Genomic DNA, 18874 nt, shown 5'->3' on the forward strand with positions numbered 1-18874 from the left:
ATAAACATAACAAGATTCAACAACTGAGACCTAAACTGAACAAGTTCCACAGACATGTGACTAACAGAAATGGAATAATGTGTCCATGAACAAAGGGGGGTCACAATCAAAAGTAACAGTCAGTATCTGGTGTGGCCACCAGCTGCATTAAGTACTGCAGTGCATCTCCTCCTCATGGACTGCACCAGATTTGCCAGTTCCTCCTGTGGTTCTGTCTCACCAGGGGTGATGGTCGGATTCCCGTTGATCCAGACGTGTTCAATGGGATTGGTCCCAGACGTGCTCAATGGGCTGAGATCCGGGCTCTTTGCTGGCCATGGCAGAACACTGACATTCCTGTCTTGCAGGAAATCGCGCACAGAACGAGCAGTGTCATGCTGGAGGGTCATGTCAGGATGAGTCTGCAGGAAGGGTACCACGTGAGGGAGGAGGATGTCTTCCCTGTAACGCACAGCGTTGAGATTGCCTGCAATGACAACAAGCTCAGTCCGATGATGCTGTGACACACCGCCCCAGACCATGACGGACCCTCCACCTCCAAATCGATCCCACTCCAGAGTACAGGCCTCGGTGTAACGCTCATTCCTTTGACGATTCACGCGAATCCGACCATCACCCCTGGTGAGACAAAACCGCCACTCATCTGTGAAAAGCACTTTTTGCCAGTCCTGTCTGGTCCAGTGATGGTGGGTTTGTGCCCATAGGCGACGTTGTTGCCGGTGATTTATGGTGGGGATTTATGGTGAGGACCTGCCTTACTACAGGCTTACAAGCCCTCAGTCCAGCCTCTCTCAGCCTAATGTGGACAGTCTGAGCACTGATAGAGGGATTGTGTGTTCCTGGTGTAACTCGGGCAGTTGTTGTTGCCATCCTGTACCTGTCCCGCATGTGTGATGTTTGGATGTGCCGATCCTGTGCAGGTGTTGTTACACGTGGTCTGCCACTGCGAGGGCAATCAGCTGTCCATCCTGTCTCCCTGTAGCGCTGTCTTACACATCTCACAGTAAGGATATTTCAATTTATTGCCCTGGCCACATCTGCAGTCCTCATGCCTCCTTGCAGCATGCTTAAGGCACATTCACGCAGATGAGCATGGACCCTTGGCATCTTTCTTTTAGTGTTTTTCAGAGTCAGTAGAAAGGCCTCTTTAGTGTCCTAAATTTTCATATCTGTGACCTTAATTGCCTACCGTCTGTAAGCTGTTAGTGTCTTAACGACCGTTCCACGGGTGCATGCTCATTAATTGTTTATGGTTCATTGAATAAGTATTGGAAACAGTGTTTAAACCCTTTACAATGAAGATCTGTGAAGCTATTTGGATTGAGTTTAGGTTAGACAACTCACAGAAGAAATGTATATTTTGTAAAAAAGAAAATTATCATTTTCATGAATTTAAATAATGCCTGCCAATTTCAAAAAGAAATAGCAAAGTGTTCTTGATATTACATTTACATGGTACTTCCAGTACAACACTGACACACTTAAAAATGTAATGTAAATGGTTAAATGACAAATTATTTATTCTGTTTGCCATTTCATTTCCATGTTGTGATAGCATGAATTGTGACAAAAAGAAATATTGACAGTCGTTTAAGACTGTCAAAATTCAAATGATCAATCAAATTTGATAAATCAATCGCAATGCTTCATTTTGCTATAGAGTGGTGAGGAGGAGGGACTCTACAGTATCTGGAAACGACTTCACCAATCATTTTCTGTATTCAGGATTCACTCAAACATAGTTTTAAGCTTTGTTTTACTATTGACAGTTATATTGATCCCCTTTCCTTAAATGTAAGTCATCTGATTTATTTGTTTCAGTCTCTGAATTGTTTAATCAAACTTTTCACTCCTGATATCAGGGCATAAAAACGTCAATCTGTTTCCTGAATTAGCCTAGTGTGCATGTGAGCCCATGAACGCTAGGCCCAAGCTCGTTTCCCCCCGGTTTTCTCTGGCTAAACTAGCTTGCTAGCTTATACTATGCTAGTTTTGGTCCTCATCGCCAAACTTCATAACTTCACTACACTCTCAACTTCAACATTTCTTTGCTAGTTATACAATCATGCATCTAAGAAATTCACTGGAAAGAAATGTAAAACTGATTAATAGTTTTATTGTTTTGTTGAATAGTCATGACTGGTTCGATATACTGTATCTGTCGTAATACGACGGTGGCAAAGGATATCATTGCTACTTAAAACGGATCCAAGTTGAGCTTTTGAGATCCACCGGCGTCGTTGGTATAGGGATAGCAGGACGTTTCAGACTGGTCTTGGAATTGTGAAAAAGGGTAGCCTCTCCCCGCTTGGCTCGATGGGATATGTAGTGATTTTGCCAACCCAGCCAGATATGTACACAGTCTTGTACCATTAACCTTTTTTAAACTGACTATCATATTTTTTGATTAAATCAAACTTTATTCATATAATGAGTAATCCAGGAATGTCATGAGTTAATTGACACGAGAAAATAGCAGCTCTACAATGAATGGCTAAATTACTTCTGGACAAAAAGATTCAAAGAAGTTCTTCCTCCTCACCACTCTATTCAGTTTCCTCATTGCTCCTTTACGTTATCAATTTTTAAGTGGGTTAGACCTGTCCATCAATTTAAAATGGATTCAATTGAGATTTTGTTGAGTTGCGTCGTGATTCTCCTCCCTTCTCCCCAAGTGTACACTTGCATACTTACTTAAAATGATGAGGAGTTTGCAAGTGCACACCATAAGAGAAGGGTGGAGAATTGGGACGTATGCTCTCTCAACCACCTATACGCCTATTCCTGTAGCTGAGGGCTACAGCAATATTACAATGAGTGGATTCGATTAAGCTGGCCTGAGTGGACGGAGATTGTACCAGGTGAAAAGTGATTGTATTAGTTTTGAAACCGGGCTGCCTCCTGGGGTTCAAAGCCCACGGCGAAGTCGTCTCAAAGATTGTTTCATGTCATTTCAGAAAGCCACACCACCCACCATCTCAGATTGTTCTGAAACCATTTCTGTAGTTAGAAACAGATGAGATTAGCATTCCTGCAACATTATTTTGTTGAAATATATTTTTAAAAATCGAACAATGAGTAAGACATGAGGAATCCAAAGAAATTGTCAAAAGGCCCCCATGGACCCCCCCACACCCCACGCCAATCCTACCCCAACAACCAGTACAGTATCAGTTCTCTATGTCTGACAAGTAGTATGTAGCTGCAGCTCGGAGTATTGTTCCTTTATCCTATGTAATGTATTCCCAGTGAATTTGGTGGTGTTTTTTTCCCCAAGAGACAACAAAAATACTATTTACACACTATTCATATGTATTAATATTCTGACATACAATTACAATTAGATGTTTAGAAAGATGTTTAAAGCTAAACTTGCTTTTTGCCTGAGTAACCTCTGGTGGCAGAGCATTCCACGATGACATGGCTCTACACATAACTGAGCGACTCACTGAATCTGTTTTTGGTTTGTGTACAGTGAAGAAACCCATAGTGGCGTGTCTGGTGGGGTATGTCTGTTTTGAAGTGTATGCAAATAGATTATACAAGTAGTTAGGCATTTTCAACACACAAATGTTTCTTAAAAAGACTAGAAGAGAAGTAGTCCATTTCTTCTCAACCCACAACCATGAAAGATTACCATGCCTGTTGATGTTAATTCTATGTGTGCAGTTAAGGGCAGGGTGTGCTGCTTTGTTTTGAGCCGGCAAGCAACTTTGCTACGTCTATCTTTGCTGCACTTGACCATATTACTGGAAAGTAATCCAGATGGGACAATATCAGAGCCTGAACAACTAGCACTGTTGATCTTTGTGTAAAAAACGCAGAACATCTCATTATAACAGACATACCTCTCCCCGTCTTCACTTCAACTTTGTCAATATGTGACCCGAATTATAAAAATCAGTTTTTTGGCAGAAATGCCATCTGGAACATGTTAACTTTCATGTGTCTTAATAACAAACTTGCATGCCATCTGTAAATATGAGTACAATTGTTAAATCACGAGCCTAGTTAGTTAAGCCACGGAAAAAAACAGGAACCTTCCCGTTAGCCATGATTAGCTGAGATAATGGATTCGCTGGACTTGCCAAGAGATGAATTCGGATTGGTCTGCCATGTAGCATGCTTCTGTCTATACTTCTGTCTATATGTTTGACGAGCAGGTGTCCACATAATTTAGATCATGTAGTGTATGTCATCACGGCTTACGTAACGTTCATAACCTGTCATAATATGGTCATAACACTGTGATGATACATAGACCTGTTGTGACATATACTGCGTTATTTTATGGCAGGTTATGACACCTACATAAGAGTGTAAAACCCCACAGAACCTACCACAGTAGTCTTTTTATGGCTGCATCTGGGTCTTGCCCTGTGCCCTTATAGTCCCACCAAGGACTAACTCACAGACTAATGGCCAAAGCCAAAGAGGTCCTTCCCCACTCACACACACAGTCACTGTGTCAATATACTGTATACAGTGCATTCCGAAAGTATTCAGACTCCTTTACTTTTTCCACATTTTATTACGTTACAGCCTTATTCTAAAATTCATAATTTTTTTGTTTTTTCTCATCAATCTACACACAATACCCCATAATGACAAAGAAAAAACAGGTTTTTAAATTTTTGGGCATATTTATAAATACAAATAAATAATAAATAAAATTAAATATAAACTTAAAACGGAAATATTTACATAAGTATTCAGACCCTTTACTCAGTACTTTGCTGAAGAACCTTTGACAGCGATTACAGCCTCGAGTCTTCTTGGGTATGACACTACAAGCTTGGCACACCTGTATTTAGGGAGTTTCTCCCATTCTTCTCTGCAGATCCCCTCAAACTCTGTCAGATTGGATGAGGAGCGTCGCTGCACAGCTATTTTCATGTCTCTCCAGAGATGTTCGATCAGGTTCAAGTCTGGGCTCTGGGCCTCCCAAGGGCGCAGAAGTCTAAGGCACTGTATCGCAGTACTTGAGGCGTCACTACAGACCCAGGTTCGATCCCAGGCTGTGTCACAGCCGGCTGTGACCGGGAGACAAATGAGGCGGCACACAATTAGCCCAGCGTCGTCTGGGTTAGGGAGGGTTTGACCGGCCGGGATTTCCTTGTACCATTTCATGTTTTACTACATGCTGCTAGTAGTTTCATTGTATTACCATCGTTCATTTTTGTACCATGGTAGCTACTACAATTAACAAAATATCATGTTTTTTTGTCACTACCATGGCAGGAAAATACCATGGTATTTGTATCAGTACCATGGTATTTTCCTGCCATGGTAGTGACCAAAAAACATGATAATACCATGTTTTATTTATTGTACTACCATGGTATATTTTTGTAAAGGCTTTGAGTGGTGGACCATTCTTGATACACATGGGAAACTGTTGAGTGTGAAAAAAAACAGCAGCGTTGCAGTTCTTGACACAAACCAGTGTGCCTGGCACCTACTACTATTCCCTGTTCAAAGGTACTTCAATGTTTTGTCTTGCCAAATCACACAATAAATGGCACACATAAACAATCCATGTCTCAATTGTCTCAAAGCTTAAAAATATCCTCCCTTTCATCTACACTGATTTAACTGGATTTAACAAGTAACATCAATAAGGGATAATAGCTTTCACCTGGATTCACCTGGTGAATAACTGAATAACTCTGTATACTGTATAGATCATCTTAGCTATGCTGGCAAGCTGGCAACAACAGCCGGTGAGCAAGGAGTTCACGGGAGGAGACACGGGGAGACAGATCGGGCATGGTGCTTGCTGCAAGCTACTTACAGCTAGTATGATGGATAGTATACACCGAGTATTCAAAACATTAAGAACACGTGCTCTTTCCATGCCAGTTCTGGACTTACTAAAGCAGCCATTTTGGGAGGGGGTGTGGATGACCACACACCATAGCAGTCAGATGACTGCTATGGTGTGTGGTCATCCACACCCCCTCCCAAAATGGCTGCTGTGCCATTTCTTCCCCTTGCATTACTTGACATAGATCCCAAAAAAATGGCTGCTTTAGTAAGTCCAGAACTGGCATGGAAAGAGCAGGTGTTCTTAATGTTTTTAATACTCAGTGTATACTAGCCCATATTATTTGATTTACAGGTCTATCAAAAGTTTTAAAAAAGAGAGTTATAGCAGCTTAGCCGGCCCCGCACACTAGTTTGGGCTATGATTACTGCCTCACAGACAGAGCTTTGTTCCATTTTAACGCAGTCACCGCAAGCGCTCCATTTCTCAACTTGACAAGCCCACTTTTTAGACTTTTTCTTAATGACATCCCTCATTTTAAAAGAGTCCAATATCCTGTTAGTTTTTTGCTACCTTTTAAGTGACGATAATGATCTCCACTTTCCTGCTTTCGGAGCTCTTCGACTATCTATAGCTGGCAGATTTGTGAAGAGGATGAGGGGAAGAGGAACACAGAAGAAGAATAAAGCGATGAATACTAAAATAACTAGAAAGTCAGGGACACATGCACATGGTTTCAAAAGAGCTTAGATTTCCAAATGAAAGCCGTCGTATCTCAAGTCGTATTACGCTGATCTCAACTTCCGACTTGTGCATGAAAGTCTTGTCAAGCCTTCAGAATTGACAAGCCTCTATCCCATGCAAGCAAAATGACCACTGCTAAAGTGTGACCATCCCAAGTAGTCCAACGTTCCATTCTTAATCTGGTGATTCGACGTGGTGTTTTTGACTCAACTGGGGGTGAGTTTGCAGAAGGCCTCACCTAATGTTATTTCTCTCAGTAACCCAGCCACAGAGCCACAGTAGAGTAACATAAAACGTCTGTTTGACGGTCAATTCTATACGTGAGTGATTGACATTTGTAAATGAAGCACTTTGCTTTTCTACAAGAGGTGTGATTCCAGGTTGGCAAGAGAAACATGCTACTTTAACTACGAAGGCTTTGGGAAACCCACCCCTGACTATTCCACGTATTCTAAGTAACAGATACCAAGTTTGATCAAATCAAACTAGCACATAAAGCACTCTTGCTTCCCATTATGGGACAAAATTGATATGACATGCAATTGTGCATCTTTAAATCATTGCAATCCTCGGCAAAGTCAGCAGGTTTACGTTATTCATACTTGGGCCTTTGGTGGAAGCTGAAAGATTCACCCATTCACAACAAATAAGCCAACCCCTTCTTGCACTAAAGAGCCCATGTATTCCACATCTGAGATTAAAGAAATATGAGGACATTACTGAATGCAGCTGTGAGTTAATATTGAATCCCCAAGGACATTCTGAGAAAAGAGAGAATACTCTGCAGTTACTTTCTAGTGATGATGTACACAATGTACAAAGCATTAGGAACACTTGCTCTTTCCATGACATAGACTCAAAAGGTTCTACAGCTGCAACATCGAGAGCATCCTGACTGGTTGCATCACTGCCTGGTACGGCAACTGCTCGCCATCTGACAGCAAGGCACTACAGAGGGTAGTGCTTACGGCCCAGTAAATCACTGGGGCTAAGCTGCCTGCCATCCAGGACCTCTACACCAGGCAGTGTCAGAGGAAGGCCCTAAAAATTGTCAAAGACCCCAGCCACCCCAGTCATAGACTGTTCTCTCTATTACCGCATGGTAAGCGGTACCGGAGTGCCAAGTCTAGGACAAAAAGGCTTCTCAACAGTTTTTACCCTCAAGCCATAAGACTCCTGAACAGGTAACCAAATGGCTACCCGAACTATTTGCATTGTGTGCCCCCCCAAACCCCTCTTTTTACGCTGCTGCTACTCTCTGTTTATCATATATGCATAGTCACTTTAACTATACATTCATGTACATACTACCTCAATTGGGCCGACCAACCAGTGCTCCCGCACATTGGCTAACCGGGCTATCTGCATTGTGTCCCGGCACCCGCCACCCGCCAACCCCTCTTTTACGCTACTGCTACTCTCTGTTCATCATATATGCATAGACACTTTAACCATATCTACATGTACATACTACCTCAATCAGCCTGACTAACCGGTGTCTGTATGTAGCCTCGCTACTTTTATAGCCTCGCTACTGTATATAGCCTGTCTTTTTACTGTGGTTTTATTTCTTTACCTACCTATTGTTCACCAAATACCTTTTTTGCACTATTGGTTAGAGCCTGTAAGTAAGCATTTCACTGTAAGGTCTACACCTGTTGTATTCGGCGCACGTGACAAATAAACTTTGATTTGAGACTGACCAGCAGTAGCGGTGCGTGGATAAAAATCACTGGGGAAGTACTTTGCTCTGTTCATCTTTCCCTCGATCCTTACTAGTCTCCCAGTCCCTGCCTCTGAAAACCATTCCCACAGCATGATGCTGCCACCACCATGCAGAAACGTTTTGGTCCCCTTAACCAGATCTGTGCCTTGACACAATCCTGTCTTGGATCTCTACAGACAATTCCTTCAACCTCATGGCTTGGTTTTTGCTCTGACATGCACTTTCCACTGTGGGACCTTATATAAACAGGTGTGTTCCTTTCCAGATTATGTCCAATCAATTGAATTTACCACATGTGGACTCCAATCAAGTTGTAGAAACATCTCAAGGATGATCAATGGAAACAGGATGCACCTGAGCTCAATTCCCAAGTCTCATAGCAAAGGCTCTGAAGACTTATGTAAATAAGGTATTTATGTTTTTTTGTTATTTTTAATACATTTGCAAAAACTTTAAAAAAACTCATTATGGGGTCTTGTGTGTAGATTGATGAAAAAATTAAATATCCATTTTAGAATAAGCCTGTAATGTAAAAAAATGGGGGGAAAGTGAAGGGTTCTGAACACTTTCGAATGCAGTGTATAGGCCTAAAGGCCGAGACAATAAGAAGACAGAACCTCTGTCCAGTGAAGTCCACAAAGCATATTGCATATACAGTAACAGACAGTTACATGACCTACAGCATGGTCAAGCAAGTTAATGTTTCCGACATCTTCAGACTACTAAACTACTATTGATTTAGAACCACAGAGTTACCACAAGTCGTAAAGAAAACAGGAGCTGCCTCCACTATTCCAGCACCATTTCAACTTCAACATCATCAAATCAGCTCTGCTTAGTCTAATACAGTGACAACTAAAAGATACCAAATACAATTTAGTACAATCCACATAAGTTAAATATGATGTGGCTATCCATTGTTCTGATTTCTGTGTGCATGTGTGTGTGTGTTTGTGCAAGTAGAAAAACATGTAGAATCACCCTACTTGTAGGGAAACGCCAAAGCCACCCTCCTCTCCTTCACGTTGACAAAACAGTCTCTCACTCTGTCATCACTCTGCCGGGACAGCAGGAGGCCTAGTGGTTAGAGTGTTGGACTAGCAACCGAAAGGTTGCATAGATCAAATCCCCGAGCTGACAAGGTAAAAACCTGTCGTTCTGCCCCTGAACAAGGCAGTTAACCCACTGTTCCTAGGCCGTCATTGAAAATAAGAATTTGTTCTTAACAGACTTGCATATTATAAGTTCAACATTTGTAACTCTAAATATTCTTATCATTTTTGTCCAAAAGGAAAAGGCATGCTGTCGCAAAAGGTTAGCACCTACATTTTGTGAGAGACACAGGGTTTCCGGATACTCCTGTAAAGACCAGCTCATTGGCTATCTAGCTAGCTTTGTTTGAACCTGATTGGTACTTATTTGACAAAGATACAGTCAATCAAATGAAGACCGGCCGCGTCATCGGCGTGCCATGAAGGCGTCGCTCTCTGACCAAATATGGTGTCCTATTGGATATACTACACCCCTAATGATATAGTGAAGTCTGGTTACGTTCTAGGATCTCTGAGGAATACATACGACCGTGATTTGACCAGTTGAAACAACGTTTAGGGTTAGAATTTCACAGATTCCTTTCTTTGCAAATTGAACGAGTGGAAATACAAAATCGATCGTGCATGCTATATGGACCGTTTAGGGATATGAAAAAGGATTTTATCTAACAAAACGATTATTTTTGTTATCTCTGGGTCGCTTTGGATGATAAATCAGAGCAAGATTTCAGAATGTAAGTACACATTTCACCTTCAGAGGAGAATTTATCAAACCTATCGCTGTGAAAAAAGTTAGGAGCCCTATTGCTGTTAGGAGCTCTCCTCAAACAATAGCATGGCATTTTTTTCGCAGCAATAGCTACTGGACAGTGCAGTTATATTAACAAGAATTTAAGCTTTCAGCCGATATCAGACACTTATATGTACCGACATTTGTTGTTTCTCTAAAATCTGCCATCTTGACACAAGGCGCTGCATGATTTACAACTGTCCCGTTGAGGGGACGCCGATCTCTAAGAAGTTTTTCTCAGCAATTTTTTTCTGTTACTGCAAGTTATTGCTAGTTTGACCACCAGAGGGCATCTTTGAGAAGCATTTGACAGTTTTCCATATTGGCATTACCAGAGAATTTAAAACCTTTTTTGTAATAACATAGTATATGGGATTGATTTTAAGAAATTTGGCTTAATTCATTTGATTAATATTAGGGTGTTTCTATTCAGATAAAAACGAAAAACGAAACCCTCAGGGTTTCCGTTAGGATGGAATGGAAAATATGGCGATGTACAACATGACCATCAGGAGTATTTTTCACCCTGCCAGCTCCTATTAGTTCTATTGAGCACTGTGGCACCAACTCGCCTTCCAAACGTTCTATTCCCAGCTTATTGTTCAAAGTCACAATGCCTGCTTCGTTATTGTTGGCAATGAGACCTGCTCACGTTGTTTTATAGTTAAAATGTAAATAACAAAAATAATATTGGAACTCTGCGGTCTACCCATTGATTCCTATGGGGGAAATATAGGCATGTCTGTCTATTTCGCCAAATATCTCGCAATGTGTATATTTAGATTTTTTTCAAGACGGACGCCATTTTAATCATGAGAATCTCCTCTTTCCAATTATGTAAGCCTGGGCAGCTAGCTCGGTTGTCATCAAATGCTAGCCGCAAAATACTTTTTGCCTTTGGAATGCTGAGCTCCCCCCATTGTTTTCCTATGGAGAGGCATGCCGGTCTATTTCGCATTTTGGTTTTTTCAAGTCGGGCACCATTTTAATCAGGAGAATCTCCTCTGTGTAATTATGTACGTCTGGGCTGCGAGTTCGTTTGTCATCGATCGCTAGACCGGAAATAGTCAGAAGTTTTTATTTTTTCCCTACTTTCTCATTACGCAGACATAAGCACAGTCGACACCATCGAGGTGCGGATGTTTACTTTCTACACAAGTTGTTTTTTCCAGTTTCGTCTGACGAACAGATTGTAGTGGTAAAATAAAAAGGGATACATTTTTTGTGCCATTTAGGCGAAATGTAATTCTAAGCATCACTCCAGTCAAAACGGGCTCTGCGAACGTTCGATTCCATTCATTTGCTATTGGCTCGCGCTAGTGTTCCAGCTTAGCCAACGTTCTTCAGCTGTTTTTCAGCCTTGGGTGAATTTTGACTCGTTCTATTGTCCTATAGATAGCCATAGCGAATTTACAAAAGCCCCCGAATGTCCATTGAGAACGCACAACGACTATACCATTTAGTTAAGCTAAGAATGACTGGAATAATCAAGTCAATAAACGTTGGGTAGTTAGATAGCCTATAGTTAATATACTGGCAAGGTAGCGAGGTAGCTAGCTAACATAGCAGTACATACTGCTGTAATGATATGCTATGTGGTTCGTAAGGACAGCGTAACTAACAAATTGACAGCCAACATAACGTGTAAGGTAACTTATTTGAAAAGTCATTACTTTATTACATTGAGTAGCAAGCTACCCCTTAGTCATTAGGGCAAATCTGGTCTGTGATAGGAGGGTTTTTTTCACACCTAGCTCGGCTATTAGACTATTCTAATATTGTTCAGCTATTAGCCCCCCTTCCCAACTTGCAACAAAGCGCCTTTCCCTCTATCCATCGGTCTCTCGTCTGCAGGTATGTTTTAATGTGAGAGAGGAAGCCAGTCCCGTCATCGCCACCTCACCCACTCTTAAGATAACCTTCGGGCCAACTGGGGGCCCAATGCTGGTTTGGAGACACCGTAATTGTGATGAACTGAGAGAATATCAGGGTAGCACTGTAATTCATGAATCATATGCTGTCTGCCGCTGTTCTTACCTCTTTCCCTTTCAGTCTTCTACACCTCTCTCCACACCTCATCTTTCTTCCTCGTTTTATAATGCACACCATATGTGCATTGAAGTACAGATTGAACTTGTATTTATTATATAATATTGCAATTATTATAATTATAATGTATGTATTATGTATTTATAACACCTGGATAATGAACTTCTTTCAATAAAGCGTTTCACATTCTCCACTGGTTGAAATTAAGTATCTCATTGAAATACTATCCTGTGTCCTCAGATGAATGCAGATGAAGGGAGTTAGATATGCATAGTATTTTTTTCTGTATATATGAATTACAAATCAATCATGTTTCTAGTCTATTGCATAGTTACAATGTGTAATCATTGATGGAGCAGGAGTGGTAAACACTGTTGAATTGTATAATTGTAATACATACATGCAGACACAGCATTATTCAAATAATGGAGTTTAATATAACTGAAAAATAATGTCTCAGAGATTCATACCTGAACCGCACCTTTATTTGCCAAGGAAGAGTACATGATCCGTGAATATATTCAATGTACAGGCTACAACGTGGGAATCTTATGCGTGGGAATAACTACAGTACATGTATAAAGGACTTGCATCCTTGGCACAGTAAAGTTATTATATTCTACTCTATCCATATGCTTCATTAATGCCATTCAGACTTGAAGTTGATACAACAACTATGATAGCTGAGGTTCATAGATTGGTATGAATATTAGTTCAGAACCTAACGTTTTAGGGTCCAGCCACAGATCGGCTACATACTGTAGCTAGCTACACATCCATAGGCATACAGTTATTTTTATCCTCCACTTCACAATAAGCAAGTGAATAGTTAGCTAGCTATGTTACTTCAGCTGCATTGCATGGCAAGCTTACACAATTGCACATTCAATATGCAGTAAATGCTTTAGCTAGCTAGATTCTTTACATCCACTGTTTCACAAGACGAAGCCTGGTTTTCTGGTTTTCTCAGGAGTCCCTAAAACACAAATTACAAATTCATTCTCCTAACACTAGCTAGCTGGCTAATGTTAGCTAGTCAGAGAACCTGCTAAATAGCGATTTTTGTAAATTAACTTTATAACAAAATAATATGCACAAACATTTATCTCTACATTAACTAACATATTCCTCTCAATCGTACAGTTTTTGCTTGACTCATTATGACATTATAACTACTTACATTTGGTTCCACTGCAATGTTTTGTCAGACATCTTTGTTGAAGAACACCACCAGGGATGGGTGGCTTACGTCAAAATTCGTCATTGGAACCACTCGATATGATTGGTCATATAAAAACATTGGGACCCAAATGCATAATGAGTGCTCTAACTCCCCCTTGTGGTGGTCTGGAGCAATGAAGCCATGACGCTGGGTACTATAAGTTCTGCGGTGCAAGCTCGCATCTTTTAAAGGAGGAACCACTGTATGTGTGCCATTCAGAGATTGAACGGGCAAGATAAAAGATTTAAGTGCCTTTGATCAGGTTATGGTAGTAGGTGCCAGGCGCCCTGGTTTGAGTGTGTCAAGAACTGCAACGCTGCTGGGTTTCCCATGTGTATCAAGAATTGTCCACCACCCAAAGGACATCCAGCCAACTTGACACAACTGTGGGAAGCATTGGAGTCAACATGGGCCAGCATTCCTGTGGAACGCTTTCCACACCTTGTAGTCCATGCCCTGACGAATTAAGCCTGTTATGAGGGCAAAAGAGGGTACAACTCAATATTAGGATGGTGTTCCTAATGTTTTGTACACTCAGTGTAGACCAATTGTGAAACTGTGAAAGGACTTGATGCAAATTCTGTATGTATATAATTTCACAGGTATTGTGAAAAGATAACATGGGATCTGTTTATCCGGATCCGGATTTATAAAAATAGGAATGCTTTTCTAGGATCAGGTCTCCCCTGTCCACTTAATCTTATTAATTGAGATCTAAAGGGCAAGACTGATTAGCACTCATACTCTAAGACACTTGATCTATATATGGACCCATACACAATTGCATGATCCAGAACACGAAATGCTCCCAGAGACCACATTTTTACAAATCTGTTAGTTCCATGTTTTTGCCCACACCCACCCATGAAGAAAACATTTTAGACACTTATGCTCTGATAAATCACACGACATATCTGAATTGCATCTCTCCCTATCTGAATCCTGACCTCCACACGGCCATTTAGACAAACAGAGAAATGCTGCTGGGAAACTGCAATCGTAAACATCTGCTTCAGTGTAGGGATTGGGTCTCTCCAGCTGATCCCCTACTTATGCCGCCCTTGTGTAGCATTGACACTGAAAGGGCACAGCAAAAAAAAATACTGGATAGCAAACAGAGAAAATTACAGTTTAAAAATTGGAGCAGTGAAAGGCGTTACACTGCACTTCAAACACCCCTGCCTGTTTTGACAGTGGGGACAGCGGTGTAAAGTAACTAAGAAATACTTTCAAGTACTACTTAAGTCATTTTGGGGGGGTATCTGTACTTTACTATTTATATTTTTGACAACTTTAACTTTTACTCCACTACATTCCTAAAGAAAATATGTACTTTTCACTCCCATACAGTTTCCCTGACACCCAAAAGTACTCATTACATTTTGAATGCAGGACAACAATATGGTCTAATTCATGCACCTATCAATATAACGTGTTGTCATCCCAACTGCCTCTGATCTGGTGGACTCACTAAACACAAATACTGTGTTTGTAAATGATGTCTGAGTGTTGGAGTCTGCCCCTGCCTGTCTGTAAATGAATAAAAATACAAGAGTGACAGAGTGAAAAGAAGGAATACAAGAAAATCATGCCACCTGGTTTGCTTAATATAAGGAATTTGATGTATAGCATTTACTTTAACTTTGAACTTTTAATTAAAGTGTATTTTTTCCACCACATTTAGTGGGGCGTTTTTTTTCTCCCCAAAGACAACTGAAAGTGAAACAATTGGTTTGAGCTGGGTGTCACGGTTGTCGTAGGGTAAAGCGGACCAAGACGCAGCGGGGAAATGTGCACTTATCATCTTTTTATTTAAACGGACAAAGAAGGTCAACCAAAATAAATGCGTACACAACAAAAACACAATGACTAATAACAGGCCGGTAAGGCAAAAAAGCTATACCTAGCACAATCTCCCACAAAAAACTAAAACAAACACATACCTATATATAGGACCCTCAATCAGAGGCAACTAGAAAACACCTGCCTCCAATTGAGAGTCCAATCCCCAATTAACTAAACATAGAAATACAAAGAACTATACTAAACATAGAAATACATTAACATAGAACAGTGCCCAAAACCCCGGAATAATAAATCAAACACACCACTAAACACACAACCACCCCGAACCACATAAAACAAATACCCCCTGCCAGGTCCTGACCAAACTACAATAACAAATAACCCCTATAACTGGTCAGGACGTGACACTGGGTGTTGTGGTGATGCATCAAGATGTGTGTTGCATTTTTTCTCTTTATCTACCAAGATGGTGTCATTAGATCATGATGGTGAGTCAGAGATTAGGAGATACTGCAGGAACTAAAAGTCTACTGAGGGCTAAAAGCCTAAGACTTCCTTTATGAAAAGAGTTTGTGAATCTCATTCTACAGTAGGTAATGTTTCCATTTAGTTTTTGTTCAGTTGTCATGATCGCACAGTCATACATCTGGCACAGGTTGCGTAACATAATGTCGACCCAATCTCAAGGATTTTACAAATGTGTCTAGTGGCTGAACTCATGTGATTATGCCTCAACTCTAAATTGTGCATATCATAATTAAAGAATGCCTATGTAATCCCAAAATACTGTAGGTACACTGAGTGTACAAAACCTTTAGGAACACCTTCCTAATATTGAGTTGCACCCCCTTTTGCACTCAGAAGAGCTAAAACATTTTGGGGCATGGACTACAAGGTGTCGAAAGCGTTCCACTGGGATGCTGGACCATGTCGACTTCAATGCTTCCCACAGTTTTGTCAAGTTGGCTGGATGTCCATTGGGTGGTGGACCATTCTTGATACACATGGGAAAAAGTTGAGTGTGAAAAACCCAGCAGCTTTGCAGTTCTTGACACACCCAAACCGGTGCGCCTGGCACCTACTACCATACCCTGTTCAAAGGCACTTAAATCTTTTGTCTTGCCCATTCACCCTCTGAACGGCACACATACACAATCCATGTCTCAATTGTCTCAAGGCTTAACATTTTTTATTTAATCTGTCTCCTCCCCTTCATCTACACTGACTGAAGTGGATTTAACAAGTGACATCAATACGGGATCATAGATTTCCCCTGGATTCACCTGGTCAGTCAATGTCATGGAAAGAGCAGATGTTCCTAATGTTTTGTACACTCAGTGTATATCATTATGAATCCATAGTGTCTGTAGCTTTTAGATGCCTATCTGGATTCACTATGCACATTTAGGTCAACCACTTGGCAAACAAATGATTGGCAAATGTTATTGGCCAAAGCAGGGTTGTTTTGAGGAGGGTTTACTTTGAACAGCATTTCTGCTATCCTCACTCTTGTGTCAACAACAACATCAACAACACACAAACTGTTGACCTAGTAGCTCCTTGTCTGTCAGGGCAGAGTGAATCATCATGGGAGTTAAGAGTTTAGTTTGAATGATTTTTCATATCTCTTTCCAACAGCAACCCATGCAGTCCCTCTCTATCCAAAATATAAAGCATTTTTCACCACGTTTACTTTACATAACAAATTGCCCACCTGGGGCATACAAACACATTGATACAATGGCCATCTACAACTCCCTAGGCTGAATGCATCTTCATGGTGCCAGACTCAAAGAGCATTGTACTGCACACCAGACATTAGCTACTGTATCGTAAAAATTTTCTCTGTTTGAGATCTTGGTATTTACTGCCATTTGTCCCAAGATGAACACTGATGGCCAAATGTTAACATGAGATAAGCAACTCAAACTCAGTAAACTAAGTCAATCATCAGTGCAGCGGCAACAGGGAGTGCGCATACACTTAGAAACACAAGGTGCTGTCTAAAACATAAAAGGTTTCTTCGGCTGTCCCCATTGGAGAACCCTTTGAAGAACCCTTTTTGGTACCAGATAGAACCCTTTTGGTTCCAGGTAAAACCCTTTTGGTTCCAGGTAGAACGCTTTTGGATTCCACAGAGGGTTCTACATGGAACCCAAAAGGATTCTACTTGGAACCAAAAAGGGTTTTACCTGGAACCAAAAAGGGTTCTATCTGGAACCAAATAGGGTTCTCCAATGGGGACAGCCGAAGAACCCTTTTTTTCTAAGAGTGTAGAGAGCCAAGGGATGTGGCTCTGTAGTGTGGCTCTGAATTACACTTACTGTATGTATATGTACCTGTACATTGTTAATAGCACACTGGCCTGAGGCCAGTAAAAGCGTATTGGGATAGGTAAGGGTGTGGGATTTTGGGGGTCATCCAACTTACCATCAGGAAAACCCTTGGGTATAGACTGGTGGTCTTGTCAGGTTTGTGTTTTTATGCCCAGTTAATATAGTTAGCACCTGACATACTGTATGTTCATTATATAAGTGTAAGGGTACAATAGTTTTTGGGGAGTTTAAACTATTGTGTCAGCATCCATGATATTGTTCCAAGTGTGTCACTGCAGTAGATGCTTTGAAACTTGCAACGCTCAAGTCCTCCATGGAAATCCACAGCAAAATATTGTCACTAATAAGACAGCAAGCAAATGCAAAATTCAATAGCCCTGGGTGAGATGTGCACTTTGATTTATCTGTTTAAACTCCAGGGAGTCCATGCCCTAATTGTTTTTTATGAACCCAGGCTCGTTTTTTTTTAGAACACATACACACATCATTTATCTCTCTTACATTTTGAACAGGAATGCACCACAAACACAAAGACGTGAATGCATTAATGCAAAGGTAGGCTAAACTATTATCCATTATATTGGCCAGATACTCGAGTGGCTGCTCTAACAATGAAAATACATTTCTTCAAAAAAAGGAAGACTGTCTGGAGGAGTCTAGTCAATGGAATGTCATGTACGATTGTGACCAACAGGCACAACGGTTTCCACTAGTTACCACAGCCACAAAGTCGAAATGGGCTATTATCGTAAAGAAATCATAAAAACTGAAATTGTAGTTTTGGTCATCATTTAAGTTTAGGGTTAGACATACGATTAGCAGTGTGATTAAGGTTAATGTTAGGTTTAAAAGCACATTTTAATAAGATAATTTGTAGGAATAGGCAGGGTTTATGACTTTGCGACTGTGGTAACTCGTGACGACTAGGCACAACTCCGATATCGTGTTTTTTCACAAAGTTGCCGGGATGTCACATGTCCTACTTATGTCAGTACACCCGTAACAATGTAATCATTACGAAACGTCTATTCGATCAAATAAGCCACACATAGCAAACAAGTAATTCATGTTTTAACCAGATTCTACACGCTCATTGACCTCCATACAAAAACTCCTCGCTTGGTGAGCGAAGAAATATGAAAAAACGCCCTGTTATCCCTCTCGCTTCACCTCTTCCTCTCTGCCTTCCCCCATACAAGCACACTGGCACACATACAAACTAGCTCTCTCCCTCTCTCTCTCACCCTCTCATTCAATAATGAGAGAGCTTTATTGGGATGTGAAATAGATCATAATCACGCTCTCTCGCGCTCTTACACATACGCACGTACAAACACGCACAAACATACAAAACACACAGACCGATATTTCTGCGGTAGCCA

The sequence above is a fragment of the Salmo salar genome, chromosome 25 (assembly GCF_965601325.2).
Source record: "Salmo salar chromosome 25, fSalSal1, whole genome shotgun sequence".
In the NCBI taxonomy this organism is placed as follows: domain Eukaryota; kingdom Metazoa; phylum Chordata; class Actinopteri; order Salmoniformes; family Salmonidae; genus Salmo; species Salmo salar.